Source organism: Panthera uncia, chromosome B1, assembly GCF_023721935.1.
Source record: "Panthera uncia isolate 11264 chromosome B1, Puncia_PCG_1.0, whole genome shotgun sequence".
NCBI classification, from domain to species: domain Eukaryota; kingdom Metazoa; phylum Chordata; class Mammalia; order Carnivora; family Felidae; genus Panthera; species Panthera uncia.
Genome location: NC_064811.1, coordinates 33,404,345 through 33,426,318, shown reverse-complemented (window position 1 = coordinate 33,426,318; position 21,974 = coordinate 33,404,345). Strand labels below are relative to the sequence as shown.

General features: G+C 40.9%; 1 protein-coding gene across 10 annotated transcripts in view; it reads left to right on the top strand.

Annotated features, from left to right (window-relative positions):
- APBB2 (amyloid beta precursor protein binding family B member 2) overlaps positions 1-21,974 on the top strand; it is a 382,316-nt gene that overhangs the window by 234,226 nt on the left and 126,116 nt on the right. The window lies entirely within an intron of this gene.

Below are 21,974 nucleotides of genomic sequence, written 5' to 3'. Positions count from 1 at the left end.
GGATAAGCATCAAGTAAAACAGACTGTCCTTCCTCTGACAGAACTTAACTGCTAGAACTCAGAGTTCTGTCTTAGAACTTAGTCTAGTAGACACCAACTATGTGAACAGGGGTTAAAACTCCCACAGGACTCTACTTCCGCAGACTGCTCACTGTAATTGTCCATTACTAACAAGATTCCACTCCTTCCGTGTGGACTGCAGACTTCATGAGGGGGTCGGTGAGGGGGTCTCAGTTTATTGCCAGGTCCCAACACCTAGCCCAAGGCCTGGCTCCTGGCAGATGTTCACTGAATGAATTGATAAAGGAATGAATGAATGCCAGAGTGTGTTGATTTGCCAGAGAGGAAAACCTTTTCTTCTATTCTTTAAGGTTCAGTAATTGGGGCCTGCAAATTAAACTGACCTAAGACAGATTAGCAAGAGGGAAAAAAAAAAAACCCCAGATTTAATTACATACTTATGCATGAGAGTTCACAAAGAAATGTGACTCAAGGAGGCTGTTAGAATTTGAGGTTTATATACACTCTTAATAAGAGATGGGAGGGGCAGAGGGTACTTCTGGAAGAACACATGACTTTTTGGAAGGTCGTGGGGGGAAGGTCACTATGAAAAAGCAAATAATTGCTTTGGAAGGCGAAGTGGTCTCTTAGGAGAATAGGGAGGAGATATGATAGTTTGATTCTGTTTCGATACTAACTTCTCATCTCCCAGAAGAGATTAGAGTTGTTCCTAGGGAGAGGAAATTTATGACAATGAAGTTCTTATTTATTTATTTATTTATTTATTTTTAATTTATTTAAATTCAAGTTAATTAGCATACAGTGTACCACTGGTTTCAGGAGTAGAACCCAGTGGTTCATGACTTACGTATGACACCCAGTGCTCATCCCGAAATGTGCCCTTCTTAATGCCCCTCACCCCTTCAGCCCATCCCCCCACCTACCTCCCCTCCAGCAAGCCTCAGTTTGTTCTCTCTATTTAAGAGTCTATATGATTTGTCTCCCTATTTTTATCTTATTTTTCCTTCCCTTCCTTTATGTTCATCTGTTGTGTTTCTTAAATTCCACATGAGTGAAATCATATGATATTTGTCTTTCTCTCACTGACTTATTTCACTTAGCATAATACAGTCTAGTTCCATCTACATTGTTGCAAATGGCAAGATTTCACTCTTTTTGATTGCTGAGTAGTACTCCGTTGTATATATATACATACCACATCTTCTTTATCCATTCATCTGTTAATGGACAACGGAGTTCTTTTGGGAAGTTCTGCTTTTAGGCAGGTGAGGGATTTCAGGAACTCAAATACCTTCAGCTGAAAATAATTTAAGTGCCACAGTGGCTTATTCTAGAATCTTTCATTTTACTATTTAGGAGTTTCTGAAAATTAGTGAGTGGCTTAAAAATATTTGAAATTGGACAAAGTCTCTATAAAGAAATATTTGAAAGAAGTATTTGAGTGAATTCTTCATAAAACAAGCATGTTAGAACCAAGTAGTCTACAATTTATCTAGTTTATAACTCTAGCTTTAATTTTGGGGAGTTTTATGTTGAGAGTACTTTTGTTCATTGAAACCAAATATTGTCTTTTTGTTTTCTCGAGTCGTTGTTATTCTAAACCGATTGGTCCATAAGAATATGCCCTGAAGTTCAATGAGAGCCTCAATGGGAATACGACTGGATTTATTATGCGCTCTAGCCTTTTCACATCTACATCAATGATTTAAATCAAGAATCAAGAATCTTGGTCTTTAAACCAAGACCAAGAATTTGGGAGAATGCTTTACCTAATTTATAAAGTAAAACATATGCCACCTGCTGTCAGGTTAAGAACCAAAAGATGTCAAAAGGAGCAGTTACATGATAGACTTTCTTTCCTTGCTCTTAAAACATTTTCCGTATTCAGTTAGGGGTATTAACTCCTTTGGGCCTCCAAAGTACTATTACTAAACAGAAACCAGGGCTCCTTGATGACTATATTGGGAAAGTATTTCTAGGAAAAATGTCGCAGAATCCTTGAGCAACTCTGTTGTCTAATAGCCTCAGGATGGGGAGACTTAAAGAGAATGAAAAGCAGCTGACTTAACCATTTTCCCAGAGAAAGTTTCTGCTATTTCTGCATAAAGATGTATGATGTGATCCTTAGAGAGTTTCACCCTAATTATTGTGTCCTCTGTTTGAATGAGTAAGTAGAGAATCTAGTTTTTATTCTTGTCAGTCATATAAAATGTCTTCTTAGCTTGAGAGTAATTGAGTAAATTACTTGTAAAAAAAAAATTCATGTAGGAAACCAAAGAAAAAGAAAGCAGGTTCAAAAAGCCACTGGTCTGTTTCTCAAAATGCAGTTTGAATTTTAGATTTAAAATGTTTCCTTCTTCCTAGAGTTTGAGTCTCTCAAGGAAGAATTCTGTTAACAGCTCCTCATTGTTAGATTTTGCTGGAGTTTCTCAGTCAGTACATACATGTTGAGCAATAAGAAGACATTTCATAGCCTTGTAGGAATTATTTTCACAAAAGCTGGCTTGAGCGTTCACCCGTGTCTGGGAACATCTAAGTTAAAAGTATGTATGAAGAAAATTGCTCTCCCTTCTGAGATAATAACTGTAAATAAATGGCATAGTCAGAAGAGAGTGAAGAGTTATGGAACCATAGAGAATTTTTAGAAGACAGAGGGGCAAATGTATTTTTCCTGTCCATGAGAGGAAGAAACTCTTCAGCGTTGGCAGGGACAGTTCTTCATTCGTGCTGGACTTAAGGTGACAGTTTGCCTGGGACCAGGAGTGCTAAAATCAGGAAAGTCCCAGGAAAATCAGGATGATTTGTTCCTCTCACTAGACTGCCTTACATATTGCAGGACATTTCACATCCCTGGTTCCTAACCACCTGTGATGCTCCCTAGCCATTGTGAGAACCCCAAACACTCCCATACATTTCCAAATACCCCATAGGAAGTGCCCTGGTGCGAACCACTCTAGTCCATGGTGTTGGGGCATGCTGGTCCTACTGACCTGACCAGTACTGAAATAAGGTGGGTGGCTGCAGGATGCTCTGTCTTCAGTCTCCAAATAAACACATAAACATAAACCCAAATGCAGTGAGTCTAAATGCCTTTGACACAAAAAAAGAGTGAGGATAGGTGGCAGTGTTAATCGAAAGTCCGAGGCACGGAAAAAAAGAAGAAAATGATTTCATTTATAAACGTTTAGCTAAGTTTTCATCCATTTGTGGCTCTTATTCACAAATATTACATGTTCCCACAGAATTTTTAAATTAGTTTGCATAGTCATGTAAGATGTTCACCATTTATGTAATTTGGAAGGGTGGAAGAGGTAATGAACCTCCACCTTACTCCCCCTTCCCATCTCCTTGGAAGCGGAGAATCAGTCCCCAATGAGTGTACATCCTGCAGAAGGGATGAGATCAGAAGAAGGATGGGCAGTTTCTGACTTAGGAAGATTTGGGATGTCAGTAAGTGAAAGGGCAGAATATGTTTTGAAGAATTCCCTCACTAATTACAGGGCTAGTGTGTAGAACTTCAGTACATGTTATTAAATGTGCAGAACATAGATGCTAAAGCACAATTTTATTGATTAAAAAAGCTCAGCCTGCTTCTAATACTTACAGGGATTTAAAGAGATTATATTGGGTAACCTTGGGCGGAAGGGTGTTTTCTTACATTCTAGAACTGGTCCGTGTATTCTTGATTTAACCTGATTGATCCTCATCCTCTCTCCTTAAACAGAAGCTTGTGTACAGAGATATAGCCTGAAGTCACGTTGTCATGACAACAGTTACACGCTGGGAGGAAGCAGTCTTTTAAATGGCCGGGGACTGGGTTTTTAATTACTGATTTATATTGATAGCAAAATTAAATAGGGATGTAGAATTTGTAATTATGTGTTATTTTGGCTTGATATTTTCACTTCTGTTACAAACTTGTAATTTTCGAACATGTGTTATGATACATAATTTTTACACTAATGCAGTTCCGTGTCATCTGTCTTCTGTCTTGTCAGTAATGATATTCTCAAAACACATACAGCCCCTGCTCAAAACTTTTGATAGTATTTTGTTGCCCGTATAAGAAATTCTGAACTTATGAACGTGGTTGTATAGGGGGCCCTATTCACCTTTGTCTCTCAATGGCATCCATTATGGCTCCCAACACATACACAACAATCCTTGACTTATCTTTAGGAGCTGAGGGAGGTGGATGCCTCATATTGGAAACTAATAATACTAAGGAAAAAATTGCCCTAAATAATTTGTATCTAAAAGGAGATAGTACAGGGAGAAACAGGTTAATTTTCTAAAATGGGTGATTAGGAAAAATTTCATGGAGGAAGCAACCTTTGAAGTTTTAGTTTGAGGGCAGTAATGAAGGAGGTTCCAGTCCAGGGGAACAGCATAAGCAAAGGCACAGGGAGGCTGAAATGTGTGGTGTGTTGGGAGACCAGTAAGTCTGCAGTTGGCCTGGCTTAGAAGGGGCATAAAGGAGTAAGATGGCAAGCGGGCAGAAACCATTGAAGGAGGGGGTTGAATGCACTGCCATGAAGCCTGCTTATTTTGTACCGGAAGAGGAGGAGGGAGTGGTTGAAATGGGTATTCTCTGGGAAATTACTAGCTGTGGTATGATTAGAGGGAGCAGTCCAGTCACAGTCACTGATTATGGACCATTTTCAAATCCAGGTGAGGCTCTTGAGAGCTTAAAATGAAGCAGCAATATGGAGGTTGAAAAGTAGGGCACGAATATAAGAACCTTGCACTGGTCTGGACCCAGTCCTGAAATGGGTAATTTTGTATGTTGACTAACATGTACTTGGGAGCATGGGTTCTGGGGTGGAACTGCCTGCCTCGAATCTCAATTCCACCGTCACTAGTTCTGGGACCAGGAATCATTTACTTCTCCTCACTATGCATCATCCATAAAATGGGAGAAAGATAAGACCAATCTTAAAGGGTTCTTGTAAGGAGTAAAGGAATTGACACATAAAATGTTTACAACAGTGTCCAGCACATGTTAACAAGTACCTCAATAATACATTACTGTGGATGCTGACGTTGATGAAGTGTGAAAACATTGCTGAGTATTTGGTGCTTTCTAGTAATTTTCCTAAGCAATCGCAAAAGAGTAACTTAGCTGACTTGAGTCCTCCCCAGACATCTCAATCTACTTCTCTAGAGATACTCACTTCCAGTTAATTTGATGGATAGTCATTGACCGTGCATAAATGCCAAACATTCTACTCAGGACTGGGGCAGACAAATGAAAATCCAAGGGTCTTGTCATAAAAGAGCCTAGAGATGTTTAATAGGTGCAGTTGGTCCATACAAAAGAGTGTAGGAAAAATAGTCTACATGTGACAGAGAGAGAACAAACAAGAGAGGAGTAATTACTGTGAATACACAATCTCTAAATTGTTAGTGCCAAGGCCATTTTGACTTTAAAAGAACCTCCCAGTAGTGGATGCTTAAATCATACATCTGTGTATCTGTATTGATAAACTGGGTCAGATTTTTCCAATTATATCGTAAGTCATAGCTTCAGAATGAGCTATAATAGAAATTTTCTTTTCCTTTAGTCAAATTTCAAGGAGTAGACTTGAATTTCTGAAGAGCAGCATTATTCCTAGGAAAGTTTTAAGATGAGAGCAATGGACGGTGGTAGGTGTTTCAAACTGTTGGCAATTCCTTATCTAGAATTTTAGTATTTAATCCTGAACTGCTTTTATATCCTCCCAGTCAGGAGGCCACGTTTATGTATTTCAGGACCTCCCAGTTTGAGGTGCCAAAGGAATTTTTACAGAAGGGATTCCTCTTGAGCCCCTGGCTCACTGGAAGTCTCTAGACCAGTGTGTCTGTTAGAAATACAATGTGAGCCGCATATGTGATATTGAATATTCTAATAGCCACATTAAAAAAAGAAACAGATGAAATTACTTTTAGTCATGGATTTTATTTAACCCAATATATGTAACCCATTTTAACATATAACCCATATACAAATTATTAATATGTTCTGTTCTTCTGGTTGTATGCAAATGTTCACACCCAGTGTGTGTTTTGCACTGGCAGCCCATCTCAGTTCAGACCAGCTGTGTTTCGGGTGCCCGTGGGGCCAGTGCCTTCCATAGTGGACACAACTTAGGGCTTTTTAAAGCCCTGAGTCCTTTTAGACCGCCTAAGCAATGTCTATATCTGTGATGAGTTTTCATTAGTACTTTTATTGTTTAGGGAAAGACGTAAATGTAAAATAAGTAAGTTTGTTTTGAACCTCAGTTGCAGATAGTTGAGTTAATCATATGCACTGTTTCATCATGTATTTTCATCACTTGTACACGTAAAAATATTTCTCTTGTTTTACCTGCTTCCTTATTTACTCCTTGTCATTCCCCTCCCTCCCTCCCATTCTCCACCCATCATCTAATGTGTTTAATGGGTAACTTTCAGTTCAAAAGTATACTTGTGATGGAGACTATTGTTACTGTGTGTGTGTTCTTTATTTAAAGGATATTTTTATCATGTGCTGTGTTTAAAAAATATATCCATAAGACTGTATGTGCAGCTAATGCCTAATTTCAAACTGCTGCATGGTGCTTCATGGTGTGGATCCAACACATTTCCCATTCCCCTCACAGAATGATGGGCTCCTAGAGTGTCTCCATGCCCCCAGCACCACAACTGATCCCACAGGGAATACCCCCCCACCTCCCCCACCACACACACACACCTCTTCTGATGGAACTGCGTGAGAGGTTATGTGGGATATACATCCAGTATTGCTGATTCATAGGGTATATGCTATCTACTTGTGTTGGAAAAACAAGGTGTTTTTTTTCTTATTTTTATTGATGGAGATACTTTCATATAATTTTGTTCAGTGAAAAATACAGGATTGCAGTTGTTTGTTGAATCAGATCCTTTTGACCAGTAAAGTGAATCAAGTTACGGCTTATTGTTTTTGGGGGTTGCTAACCAATTCAATTCCCATACATACGTTTCTCAAACAGACTCAGTATATGAAAAAGGTCAAGCTTTCCTAGGGTGACCAGTTGAAATCTGGGCCAAGTACAAGTGTAATCTTTATTTGCAAGTCTTGCTCTATCAGCAGAGCATAAGATATATTGTAAATGAATTCGTTATTGAAGCAGAAAGTGGAAGAAAAAAAGTTACTAATCTGAAAGAAAAACCCCATCAAAAATTCACACCGAAAATGTGCCCTTGCTTTTAAAAGTAATTCATAGTTTGTTTCTCCAAGAGAAATTTCAAAAAACAAAACAAAAAAGCCCAGCATTTTCTTTCACTCAACTTTTTTCCACTCCTGACTCCACGGTTAGGTACTTCCCACTCATAATGTTTTCTGAAAGGAGGGGTCAGTGCTCTCAGTTCATTCATCCAGGCACATCTGCAACACAGGAAGACAGACACGGTTTGTCTCTATAAGGAAGGAAGGAAGCACAAACAGCTATCTAGGACGAAGATCTCGACATACACAGATACTTGTCCCCAAGGACGCTGCCTGTTCTGCATGCAACAAGGAAAACTGTGGCACCGCGTTGGATTCATCTGCTTCCAAAGAATGTTCCTCTGAACCCACTTCTGAGATCTAAGCATTATTTGTGTGCTCTCAACAGCTTTTAGGTTCTAGTGATTTCTTTCAGAGAGAGAAGGTAATGGGGAAACTGAGGCACAAGATGCTTAGAACATACCAGAATTTAAGACCAGGTAGGCCATCCTTTACAGATTTAGAAAGAAAGAAATGGAGCTAACACAGAACAAAAACTTTGTATGAATCAGTTTTCACAAGTGAGAGCTTAGAATTTGAGACGAAAAGAAAAAATCCTATTTCTGTTGCGTATAAATTTGGAATCCTTCCCAGACAACCTGCAGATGAGAACTGATAATGCTTTAAGAGCATTTTTTCTAGTGGGAAAATAATTTTAGCCTATTGGCTGGAATTGGAGGCCCAGTGGGTTAACTGGTGCATTCGAGGCTGAATAAAACTAGCCAACAGTTATTCTACATGTCATAGCAAAGTAGAACTCAACTCACACTCAGCAGGCAGGATGCTTAGTGGTACCTGTCCTTACCCCCTTCTCCCTCCCTCCCTGCCACCCTTCTTTCCTTCCTTCCTTCCTTCCTTCCCTCCTTCCTTCCCTCCTTCCTTCCCTTCTCCTTCCTCTTCTTTGTCCTCCTCTTTTCTGTAGTTGTCATTCATATAGATATTATCTAGGTAGCTTCTTAGTTTCAGAGAATGAGATGAGAAAAGGGAGCTACTCCCAACTGCATTCACTAACCTCCAGAAAACTTAGACTGCACACCTAGTATGTGTGAGACATATTTGCGGTACCTTGGTTGATTCAAATAAAAAGAGAAACAAGCTTGACCTTTGCTTTCAGGAACTTAGATCTGTTTAATTTGTGATTAATAGCATCTCTGTGACACTTTTTCTGAACATGTTGTGCTTGGGGGCCCACAGCTTAAGCACCAAACAGTTCCATATCCTGATCTTTACAGAAAGGCAGTCTTTCAAAACTTTGAGCGCCCATTTATTGTTTGAGGTTTTTGAGAATAATTATTCCATTTACTTGTCCTTTCCTGGAATTTTGGCTCAATTACCTAATATTGTCTTCGGCTAGATCCTATTTTGAGAAGCATAAGGAAATGACAGTTTCTCCACGTGCATCCCTGGCAGATGGGATCCACAAATACCCCTGCCTCTTTTCTGCCAGTAGCCTCAGCATCTTTGAAAAACTCAGAGCTCTGCACATCATCACTCTTTCATTACTGGAAAAGAAGACCCAAGTTATCGCACAGGTGCGGAGCAGCTGACTGGTTTTGCCATTTTGTTTTCCACTGGAGAATCTTTGCTTTTCTCTCCTGACCTAGATTCAGAGGGGGTGGGAGTGGAGCGCAGTATAGATCACAGAATTCAAAACCTTGAATCAAACAACTGGCGACTAAGATGCTGCTTGTGGGTGGTTGCATCCTGGTAGGTACTTCTTGAGGTTTGTGAAAAACTAGACCCAACACAGTTTCCTCATTCGGTATTTTTGACGGGAGTAGGAGACAAGGTTAAGGTGTTTGGCTTGGTGGGTGGTAGGAAGTGAATGGGTGGTAACCAATGAAGTGACATCCCAGCAATGTGTGCTGTTTTAGAAAGAGTTCGGGAGTCAGGAGCCTGGGTTCCTTAACTCCATAGTGTAGATGCTTATAGGTTTAGGTTTGAATATGAGATTACAAAGCCAATCCATTAGAACCTGTTTCTTTTCCTAGGTGCTAGATCTGGAATTCTGTTTTGTGCCATCAGATAAATGAGTTAGGATCAATTTCAAATGCTCATAATACAAAACTTTACAATAATAGTGGCTTACTGCAATAGAAATTGATTTCTCTTTCACACAGAAGCCTGGAAGTAGCAATTCACTGATATGGTGGCTCTGTTCCCCAAAGACCCCAGGAACCCAAATTCCTTGGCTGTACTTCTTCACTATCGCTAGAGTATAGCCTGCGTCCTCGTGGTCCAAGGCAGCATATCTCTTCCAGACAGCAAGAAAACATATGCCTTCCAGCTATTCTATAAGAACGGTTCTTGGAAACTAGCATACAGCTCTTGTACTTATGTCCCAGTGATTAGAATGTGATCTGCCTGCTCACCATCTAGCTGCAGGGAAGGCTGGGAAATGTATTCTGTGCTCTGGGTGGGCACGTTTCCAGTAAAAAGTATTTACCGCTTTGGAAGAAGACACTGGATATTGATGAACAACTTTCAGTGTCTCCTACAGGTATCTTACTAATGAGACCCCAGCGCCACGCTTCTCATAGACAAGAGGAATAGTACAGAATGGTTTGCCCAGTTAACTTTATTATTTAAAAAAAAAAAAAAGTTTACATTTAATTACCTATTGTGCAACACAATTACAATTTAGAACAAGATTGACAAGGGGCGCCTGGGTGGCTTGGTCAGTTGGGCGGCCGACTTCGGCTCGGGTCATGATCTCGCGGTCCGTGAGTTCGAGCCCCGTGTCGGGCTCTGGGCTGACAGCTCAGAGCCTGGAGCCTGTTTTGGATTCTGTGTCTCCCTCTCCCTCTGCCCCTCCCCTGTTCATGCTCTGTCTCTCTCTGTCTCAAAGATAAATAAACGTTAAAAAAAAAAATTTAGAACAAGATTGACAAAATAAAACCACCTAGATGCAAGGTAACACCTCCATTATCAGTTTACTGCCTTTCTACCTCTAGTGCTGTTTCCAGCATGCTAAGATTTGATGCTTAGGAAAAGTTTCTTTTTTGATAAACTACTTCTATTAGATAACTAAAACTTTGTAAATTTTTGGAATAAAAAATGAAATTTCTTCTCAACTCCATGGCTGTATCCTCTCATGTTGAAATATGTTTATATCTTTTACATAAGCTGCTTTAAATTCTCTTTTGATTTGGATGGAGACTAAATATCTCAGAGAAGTAATAAAAAATAGCTTTTACCTTGATCTTTTTAATTGTGTTTTTAAAAGGTAATCTCAGGAAAATATTTTTCTCTGAACTCCTTCCCCCATCCATAGTCTAGAAATCCTATTTTACATCAAATACTAAAGTTTGTCCACTAACCACCTTGGCAGATGGACAGATTAGTTGAGTTATGCTGATATTTTTAAGGGCACTTAAAACTTTAAAAATGCACTTAACAAATAGAATGGTTTCCAGACAAAAATACACAAAGATTTCTCCATAATCAATGATAAGCAGTTCCCCAGCCTCATCAAGTTAGTTCACCTGGTTGAAATCTTTTTCTTCACCTATGAAATGGGAGTAAGATCTCTTTTACCTGCGTCGCAAGATTTTGTGGTATCAGATGAGATTGGATTAGTTACAGCACTTTGAAAGTCCTGTAGTGCTATAGAAATACATGTTCTAGTTCGTGTATCAGAAACACAATATATACATTTTAATCTATGGGAATATAGTGCTGTGTGCTCCGACACATAGTATTTTGGAAAAGATGGCATCCATTCACCTTACTCTTTTAATACACTGATAAAAGACCAAATTGTAATTTGTTGTAGAATACTGTGCCTATTTCCTAGATTCTCGATACCATCTTTTGTTATAATATTTAACACCGCTGAGAAGTCAAGTCCTGGTATGCCATCATTTAGAATAATAATGACCTTGAAGTTAGTCAAGGCAACCTCTGGAATAGCTTCTACCTTGTCCTCATTGCTACTGTGTATCAGCCTGAGGAGGACCACAGCTCAAAGAGAAAGTACATTGAAGACCCTGCCAAAATAAAGGGGAAAATATTGGCTCTATTTAATATACTTTCAAACCCGTCTACCCTGAAAGAGTGTGGTGCCAGAAGTAATTCTATCTTGTCTCATTGTTTGGAAGCCAAAGAAAGATTCATGCCTGCGGTGGTATTTTGTCTTCTCTTCCCCACTGCTCACTGTGAAATAATAAATAAGAAAGTTGTGTGCTTAGGTTGACTGAGGCTATGGCAGTTGGACATATTCTCTGAATAATGTTGTGCAGTTACCCTTTGCTTAATTTCCATATAATCATAGATCTTTCTAGAACACTGTGTTTAGGAGTAGACAAAGCAAAGGGTATTAGGTCTGATTTGTTAATCTTCTTGCCAAACGTAATAATCCCATCTGGTATGGAATAAGACGTACTGCTGTCGTTGAGCAGGTGAGTGGTTTACTCAGACAACTGGAGAAAAAAGTAATAAACCTGCCTAGCAATTTGATATAAATACGATCTTTACTTTTTAAAATTATCAAAAAATTGGGGCACCTGGCAGACTCAGCTGGAAGAGTATTTGACTCTTGCTCTCAGGGTCGTGGGTTCAAGCCCCATGTTGGGTATAGAGATGACTAAATAAAAAAATGAACTTTAAAAATTAAAAAGATTGTCCAAAATATTGTTGATTTCAAGAGCACGCCCACCTGCAGTCATTCTCCATTCATTATTGTGATTAGACTTTTGAATTTTGGAGATTTGTTGTTTCAGTGCAATACAGGTTTTTCCTAGCTATTCTTAGAAAAATAAAATTGAGGTTACCGAAATGGCCTATAACTTTTTCAAAGTAAAATACGAGTCTCCACTCAAGTTTTAAGTTTTTGTTTTCTTCTCAATTTTCATTTAAATTCTAGTTAACATATAGTGTAATATTGTTTTAGAATATAGTGATTCATCATATACATACAACACCCAGTGCTCATCGTAACAAGTGCCCTCCTTAATGCCCATCACCCATCTGGCCCATCTCCCCACCCACTACCCCTCCATCAACCCTCATTTTGTTCTCCATAGTAAAGAGTCTCTTCTGGTTTGCTTTCCTCTCCCCCCGCCCCCCGCCTTCCCATATGGTCTTCTGTTTTGTTTCCTAAATTACACATGAATGATCATATGGGTATTTGTCTTTCTCTGACTTATTTTGCCTTGCATAGTACCCTCTAGCTCCATCCATGTCATTGCAAATGGCAAGATTTCATTTTTTTTTTTTTTTTTTGATGGCTGAGCAATACTCCATTGTGTATATATACCACCTTTTCTTTGTCCATTCATCAGTTGATGGACACTTGGGCTCTCTCCATATAGTTTGGCTGTTGTTGATAATGCTGCTATACGCATCGGGGTGCATGTATCCCTTAAAATCTGTGTTTTTGTACCCTGTGGGTAAATACCTAGTAGTTTATGTATAAGGGCTTTTTTTTGGAGGGGGTAGCTACTGAGCCTATGGTTTCTCAGAAGTGTGTGTAAATTGTGCTACTTCGTACTTAGTGCACACTTTAAAAGGAAATAGTGTTCTTAGGTTATATTTCATATCATCCTAAGATTTTAACATCTCGTTTCATAACTTAAAAGAAAGTACATGTTTTATTGTATGTTTGGGTGTTTAGAATGAGACCTTCTGATGGTATTTAAAATAGTCTTTAACCAGTCATATGATTAACCTCACCTATATGTATATGTAGGTTTGTACAGATGGGTGGATATTTACAAATACCAATTTTTCCTCCAGAAAATTTGTAGCTACTTACATCTTCTGCCTTTTAGTTTTTAAGTTTGCCTTTGCAGGGTCCCTGGTTCGGGTATTATGTTTTGATTTTGGGTAACAGTCTGTGAACAGAGAAGCATAGTGTCCTTTTACCTTCTGCCAACAGTTCCTATACACATACTTTCATGGGGACATGAGGGAGAATAGAAACAGACTCAAAAGAAGGATGTCTTCATAAAGCACACTTAACAAGACTATTCTGACTTCATTTCTGCTTCTTTAATGGCTAAGCTTCATGACATAAAAGAGCCACATGCTAATTAAAGAGGTGCCACTTACTCAAACCAGTGTGTTTTCATGTTTCTGAGTTGATACGTGGGTGGCCAATATTATCCCGTTTTCTTGATCTAAATAAAAAACTGTCTTTTTAGTAAAAACCCGTTTGGTGGCTGCAAACTCTCCGAAATCTTTTTAAATGAAATGAGCTGTGGCTGATGCCATTTCAAAAAATGTTATGTATTACAGGATATTTCCCCCCAAAGCCACATTTGAGTGAAGCGATTCATAGCTAGTTACAAACATTTACTGAGTGATTACTACGTGCCCAACTTTGTGCCAGGTGCTTTGTACCATGGGGTGGGACCGGCTCTTTTGTACAGTGAGCGGACAGGCCATTAGAAATTAAGCCAGTTGGGGTTGCTTGTGTTGCTCAGTCGGTTAAGCGTCTGCCTTCAGCTCAGGTCGTGATCTCACGGTTCGTGGGTTCGAGCCCCATGCCGGGCTCTGTGCTAACAGCTCGGAGAGCCTGCTTGGGATTCTCTCTCTCCTCTCTCTGTCTCTGCCCCTACCCTGCTTATGCTCTTTCTCTCTCAAAATAAATTAAAAAAAACAAAAACAAAAAAAACCCCAAACAACTAAATTTAAAGTAGTTGTACCATTTGGAAGGAAGGAAGGAAGGAAGGAAGGAAGGAAGGAAGGAAGGAAGGAAGGGAGGGTGAGAGAGAGAGAAAGAAAGGAAAGAAAGGAAAGAAAGAAAGAAAGAAAGTAAGTTAAGCCATTTGTCACAGGTGACACGGCCAGCACTGGAGCAGAGATTCAAAACTGCCAGCTAACTCCAGTTCTCCTGTCTGTGATAGTAACCTGGCCCCGAAACAATTCTAGTAGACTAAGCCCAGCAAAGACTATGTCTCCAGTGAGTTTAAATTAAGAAATTTTGTGTTAATCTTATGCCAAAATACTTGATAAAAATATACAAAGTATGTAATGTTATAATGCCCCAATTTAAGGACTGTTTAAATAGTGAGTTCTTGGAATATTTACTCAAGAATCTTTAACAGAAAAATCCTCAGCTACAAATAGCTTCCTATTTCAAGGACACTCCAAAATTTTAATATTATGATTTTAGAAGAAACACATGAGAGAAAGTATTAGGAAACTAGTGCTCCCAAAACTGTTAAGAATGTTATTGCAACTCTTAAAAGAAAGGCACTGCAGGAAAGTGCAGTTGAGTACAACGTGTAATTTTCCTAAGTCTGGGATAGACATTTCAGGGTCCCCTTCATGCCTTTGCAAATAAGTATCAAGAAATAGAAGAGGCCCTAAAACTTTTTCCTCCTCACTGTCTGGCAGGCTGGTGGGTCAGAATTCTGAAAGCTCACAGATTTGGGACATTTTGGGGCTTATTCCCTGGTATCCATGGTCATTGTTTTTGCCAGTTCCTTCAGCTGAGGACAGTTTGACGCCAGATTCTAAGCAGCCTCCGTATACTGCTTGGACTCCCAGCAAATCTATAATAAGTGATGTAGTCCCAGAGCCCTGGTTCCTTGCTGTTGTCTCCAGAAGTTGGTGATGAAGCTGGAGGGGATCGAGAGTCTTGCTTGCTCTATTCTGACAAGGAAGTTCTGGGTCCAGAAGAAAATAAAGGGACTAAGTAAGGGGAGAGAGAGAGAGAGACAAGAAGAAAGGCAAAGGAAGCAGACCACCAGGTGATCAAAAAGAATTTCAGAGTTAAATTCAGATACAGTTCAATTCAAATCTTCTCAAAATTTGTTATGCCACTTTGCTTTTTCAAAACACCTGCATTAGTACCTGTTTGCACGAGCCAAAAGAAATCCAAGAGGACTTTTGCTTTTACTTAAAAGGGTAAAAACCGTATTCAGCGTTTGTTTTGCAGTGAGATGTTACAGGTGTGGCGTGCACCCCCAGCAGTGAGGGCGGCCCCACTAAGCTCCCTCCCAGGGACTATGCTTAGCAACTCAGCACCCATTCGCCACAGCATTGAGCTGTGTCTGTGAGCATCTGTGCTTTATCTTGATTTATTTTGTGCATTTGTTAGCAAGATGTGTCCTGGGGGATCAGAAAAACCTAAGAGAGGTTATTTTTTGGGTCTGGGACCCCTCAAAATTTTTTCCATGTAAATTAATGGTATTTGCTTCTTTTTTAGCTTTATTGCCATTTTGGCCTTTGAAAGGTTTCATCTACTTCTGGATAGCGAGGGAAACGTGTAGTTCGTATTAAAGCATCTGCTCCTTCAGGAATAATATTGTTCAAGAAATAAGTTAGCAGCTGCAGCTAAGACTTTGGAAGAAAGAGTTTTTCCTTGTCGAAGAATGGAAGCATTGTGTGGAATACTCTTGATTTTAAAAACAGGTCGCAAAAGACCTTCAAGAGTTCCTTTGCATAGAGGGAGAAAGCCTAGTCCTGGTGGCCTTGATCTTATCCTAGACCACTTAGCCCTGCCTGGAGCGATTTTTCTGTTACAATGACAAGTTACATTCCCTTTGCTGGGAATGCTGTTCTCTTGTCTCTTCACAAGTCTGGCCCTTTCTGGTTTAGGGATATATTGCTCCTCCGAGACCTTCCCAGACTGTCCTGTCCAAATAGCCCACCCCGTTCCCAGACACGGTTGATCACATGACCCAATTTGCTTCTTTTATTCATTACCATATTCCCAGCTTCTAGAAAAATAGTACTTGACGTTTATTGGAACCCCTCAACACGAAAGAGTGAGTGAATAAGTGGGTGGATGGATGGATGGATGGATGGATGGATGGATGAACATCCATTCACATTTCTTATTTTGTGGAACCAGGTGCCAGGTGGAGTTGGATGGGGAAGAATTACTACCTTTTCTGTTTTCTTAGGCCAATGGTTCTTAAAAGCATGGTCCCAAACCAGCACCGTGGAGTCAGCATCACCTGGGAATTGCTGGAAATGCAGATTCTTAGACCCTACCCCAGACCTGCTGAGCCAGAAACTCTGGGGTGATACCCAGTTGTTGCTTCTAGCAGGTTCTCCAGGTGACTCTTATGCTTGAGAACCACTGCCCCACGTCACCAGTGCAGGACCAGATCTAACTGGTGACCCCATGCATCCCCAGCCCTAAAACAATGCCTGGCACAGAGTAGACCGGAAATATTTGTTGAATGAATTACTCCTTCTACTCTTTCCTGCTGCCCCCCTCACCCCATGCCTTGCACATCAAAGGCACTGGGTACACAAAGGTGGAGGAAGGGAGTGAGTGCCATTCTGAGGAACTGAGGGAAGCTTTTGTGCTCTGCACCGCAGACCTTGCCAAATTTAGAATCTCAGCTCATCCATTCCTCCTTCCTGTGGCCTCTGGAGCAGCAGAGGAAATTTCCAGCTGCTGCTGGATGCGAATTTGTTTTCATTTGACCCTTGGGCTCCTGCAAGTGAGCCCCGGGGAGAGGATGATTAGAGTTGGGCTTACCTCACCTACATCTCCACGGGGAAAGGGTGTGGGGAGCGGGTCCCTGCGAAGAAGAAGCCAAAGTGGAGCCAGGCCCACAGCACAGGCACTGGCGCCTGAGGTGGCTGGAAGGGGCCGCCGGTCTTTGCTGCTCACAGATGGGCTCCTTGTTCCCACGCCAAGTATTGCTCTTGGCCCCAGGAGGCTCTCGGCACAAAGAGGGACTTTCTGGGGGCTCTCAGCCTTGCCATTTTATACCCTGACTTCCAGGCTCTGCTTCCAGAACAAAACCACAAACAACGAAGGGCCACAGAGCCACTTTGAAAGGACACCTGTGGCTTTCAGCTCTTACTGCTGAACTGTCCTGTTAGCTTGTGACAGTGCCTTCAGCGAGATGCAGCGATGATCTGAAAGCCTCTTAGGCGCAAGATCCTATACGGAGGGGAAGAGGGAAAATAGGTGGAATCTTAGTCTCTGCAGTGGGCCTGAGGTTGGAATTTGATCCTGAGGCTTCTGATGGGGAGGGGGCCAGCTGGAGTGGTTGTCCGGATTACTGAAAGCAGAATTAGGCACAAAAAGGAGGATCCTGTGTAAAGCCTACACTGGAAGTGTCCTCCAGCTGATGTACCCAGACAAGGGTGGCTCCAGGCGGGCTGAGGGCCAGCCCCTTGGGGCAGATCTTTGTGCTCAACTTATTAGCTGTTTGACCTTGGTCAGGTCAGCTGGCTGGTCTCCTAGCACCAGACTTGCAGCCATTGCGTTCTTTTCGTTTGTTTTCACCACTGTTTACAGCTTCTCCGTTCCCCCAAGCTGTCCATACTGGTTTCTCTCAGGTGGTGGCTGAAAAAGTAACTCCATCCAAACATAGGGACATAGTTTACCCCCTTGGCTTTAAACCAAGCAGCTGTCCTCCCTGAGCCTTAGAAAGGGGATTACAATAGTGTGTTCTTCATAGGGGAGCTGTGGAGACTCCACGAGCTCCTGCAGTAAAGAAGTAAGAAAGGATCTGGGTACTTCAGCCTTCAATGCGTGTTGGGCCCCTTGTAACTTGTTCTCTTAACAGCAGTATTGTTCCTAGCTTTCAGAACCTCATGGCAGCACTAATGTCAGTTGGGTTTAAACCTTGAAAGGCCTGGATTCTTGTCCTGGCGTGCTAATAGTCCCTCCCTTGCCCTCGAGCTGGGATCGATGTGAGCATTAAATGTGGTAATGTGAAGATGTGCTTTACTTTATGGGTAGAGAACTTTTTTTTTTTTTTGGTAATGAAGGACCTAGACCCACCGTGGGAGAAAAAATTCAGGAATCCTGCAAAACAAGGCAACTTTATTCATTTGGGGGTGGTTCGTGTTTGAGAGAAACCTAGGAAAAATTTAGTAAATCTGCTTTAAAGTAGACCACAGGGGACATGAATCTTTGTTTTTAAAATTATGAAATATTTACATTTTTCCTTCCACATTAATTGAGAGACAGACATTTGAAGAAAGAGGAGGTATGGCCGAAGGAGAACCCCGGCCAGCCAGGCCAGAAGCTCAGCAAGGCATGGTGGGTAGAGTCTGGTCTCCTCTGACCTGCCCAGGTCCTCAAAGTCCAGCCCTGCTAAGGGAGTCCGGTGGACCTTCTCTCTAGAGAAAGGGTCACCGTAAGATTATCTTCTTTTATCTTTATTCTTTGAACCATGATGATCACATAGCCCCATAAATTCTATAGGGGGAATTTTCCTTTGGACATATGAAAATATTTTTTTTATGGTGGATTTGGTGAACTTAGTATATTATTATATTGTTGGCTTTGGAGACCTATGATGTATAATAATAGCAATAACAGTGAACATTTATGTGGTAAATATGCCTGTACTATGCCAACCTTTATTCTGAGTGTTTTATACAATGCCCAGTGATGCAGAGTAGACACTGTTTTGATCCCTATTTTACAGATAAGCATCTGAAGCCCAAAGAGATTGAGTAACTTGGTGGAGGTCGTTCAAATAATGAGCAGTTGAGCCAAAATACAAAGGCCCCGTACAGAGTTCACACTTGGTTGCATGCCAGGCTGCGTTGTGCCGTATTTAGAGTCTTTGCTGACTCCCCTGATTTCTAGTTTTACTGGAATGTTTAAAAACACTCTTCAGGCTGGGCATCTGGGTGACTCAGTCGGTTAAGCATCTGACTTCGGCTCAGGTCATGATCTCACCATTTGTGAGTTCAAGCCCTGCATCAGGCTGTGTGCTGACAGCTCAGAGCTTGGAGCCTGCTTCAGATTCTATGTCTCTGTCTCTCTCTGCCCCCCCCCCCCCACTCATATTCTCTCTCTCTCTCTCTTTCTCTCTCTCTCTCTCTCTTTCTCAAAAATAAACATAAACATTAAAAAAATACTCTTCCAGCTTTCTATAGATTTCTCCATTTTAACTCTCCTATAAATCTTTCCTTAAGTCACCCCACTCCCTACCAACAGTTGGTCTGAGTTCCAATCCTGACATTGGGTAACTGGGATGGAATCCTGTGGTTTGCTTTATGCTGGCCAGTGCTGAATGGATCTTCCTAAGGTTATTGTTCCACAGTGACTCACCCCAAAAGAAAAGAGTTCTCCAGTATGGAGGTCTTTCAGTGTGTTCCCGCTGAAAACTAAGAATACCAAGACTTCAGAACTCTAAGCAGATCTGCCAAGAAGGGGCTCATGACAGACAACTCAGTGTGAGAAAACTGCTGAGAATCAGAAGGGCATTGAAACTATCAGCAACCATTTCCTTTCTGCAGCATCAGCTCCTTTGTCTCCAGCAAAGCTACACAAAGTAATTTTCTGAGAATCAGAAGGGGTTGGAACTCTCTCCTCTAATCACCTGGTGTTTATAGATTTTTCCTATATTGATTTAGTCTGCGTGCCCTCCTTCATGCCACGTGCACTATGGTACTCAACTATTTTAAGCTGCTTTGCAATATTTTGAATAATCGTTGACAGAAGCAGCTTCTTGGGGTTTAGATGTCTTGGCCCCACTGTACTTTTGCTTTAGCTATGGTGTCAAACTTTATTTTAAGCAAAAACAAACAAACAAAACCCTGATCTCTGTTTTCAAGGAAAATCGTACATGTAAGACCAGTAGTGGAAACTGAAAAATGGTGCTGGTGTGGTCAGTAGGGCCTGGAGGGGTCTGGGCTTCCATCTGCCTACACCACTGTCTTCCTCCCACTTTGATAAAAGTTGAAAACCACTGACCTGTTGAATAAGGTCCAAAGTACTTATTTAAGTGTGTACCTAATTTTACGTAGGAAAACAAAGGAAATTGGGGGCTAACAAGATTAAACAAAAGGAAATGTAATGAGGCCGAGGTGCCTCAGAATATTTCTTAGTGTTCCCTGTGGTACCTATCAATAAAAAAAAAAAAAGAACCAAAATCTCAACTTAGAGTCTCTTGGCCACCAGCCCAGGACTCTTTCCAATTTGTCATATTATGTTTCCTTTTATCCATAAGAACATTCAGATACACCATCAAGGAAAGTAGACATTGCTATTCTTGGGGGTTGTGAAATTGCTCTGTTTTGTGAAACTGCACAGAACTGATTTCTTCAGAATTCTTCTTTTGCTAAGTTCCAATTCCCACCATTCAAAGACTTCATTCAGTCATTTATTTTTCCCTCCTTCTTAATTCTTCCTTCCTTCGTTCCTTCCATCCATCCACCGTCTGTCCATCCAACTCACTGTTATTGAACACCTGCCATTCTAGGTATTGGGAATATGATGATGAACAAGACAGATATGATGTCTCTTTGCCCTAATTTAAGGGCTTACGTCCCTTAAAACCCAGTGTGGGATGATGTGGAAGGGATTCTATACATGTTTCTGGAACTGTTAATAATACTGTCAATGTGCCAACCTCACTTCCTCTATCATAATCATATCATCATCAATTTTTAGCACCAGAAGAAATCTCCTTTTTGTTTTAATTCCAACAAAATCTCAGCAGAGCCTCAGAATGTAAACCAAATATAGGCAGGTAGGTCTGTTTGCAGACAGAAGAGCGCTATGCTCTTCTGCTGCCTTCAAGGTTCTGGATAGACAGCCAAACCCAAAGGCCACTGATGTTGCTTTCTGTCCTTGGTCCAACATGATTCCATATTCTGAAGGTGGTATCCTGCCTATGTGCTTATGTCCCAACTGTAGAGACAACAAAGGTAAATGTGTAAACTCAGACCCTCAGACCTCAAAAACCACAGAAATGGTAACTAGCAGCCTCTTTATGCCCTTTCAAGAGTTTCAAGCCGCAAAGCTTGGTTCTGTAAACCACTAGAATGGGACAAGGTTTTTCTCCCAACTTAATCCAGAGACCTGTGTATTTTATTTTTCCTGTCCCACTTGAGATGCTAAAAACAACCCCTACGCACCACTGAAAAGGACACAGGACAAAGGAGTGTATACATGTTTGTTTCAAGTTGTTTCTGAAAATTTTAGTTAAGTTGAAATTATGTAATCATGCTTAATTTCCTGTAGGGGGAGGGGGAATGTCCATCATAATTTGAGACAAGTGGCAGTTTTGCCCCTGGCAGATTTAAATGAGAAAAGTGAATGCTGGGATGCCAAACCACCACATGAATGCGCATCTGTGCCCATAGTCTTAATCAACCTCTTTGTTTGGTTCCTTTTTTTCTTGTTGTCGCTGTAACAGTCAGTGACGCCTGCCCACGTGATGCAATGGCATTTGCACAGAGCAAAGCCCACGTGCTTCTCCTCTGACGAGTGGCCCCATAGGTCTCATCCTTAGAAAAAAAGCGATCCTCAGATTTAAAGCACAAGTTTCTGAAGTTTCACTACCTATATATGTACATATGTTGATACAGCTACCTGTGATTTCTCCACGGTGGCTCCTTCTTTATGGATTTCCTACTCTGCTTCCTTCTCTCTCCTCTTTTCTTGCCCACTCATTTCATATTCAACTCAAAGAAGGCCAAAATGAGATTTTTAAAAAGCAAATAATTACCCAGTAAACTGATAAAATGTTGATACAGGCCAGGGATCGCTGAAATTGCCCAACATGTGTATTTTACTCCCCCTGCTATACACATACTCCCCCTGCTATACACATACATAATATAACACATTATTTTTTTTTTAATTTGAAAGCCTTTGGACTTCGCACATGCTTTCCATTTCGCCACAGTCCCCACCATTCTCTGTCCTATTTCACACTCACCCTCCTTCATGACCTGTTTTTATAGTCGGTCTGGTCCCTTCTTGAATTCCAGGGATTTTCTAGTCTGCCTTCCTTAGGAATCT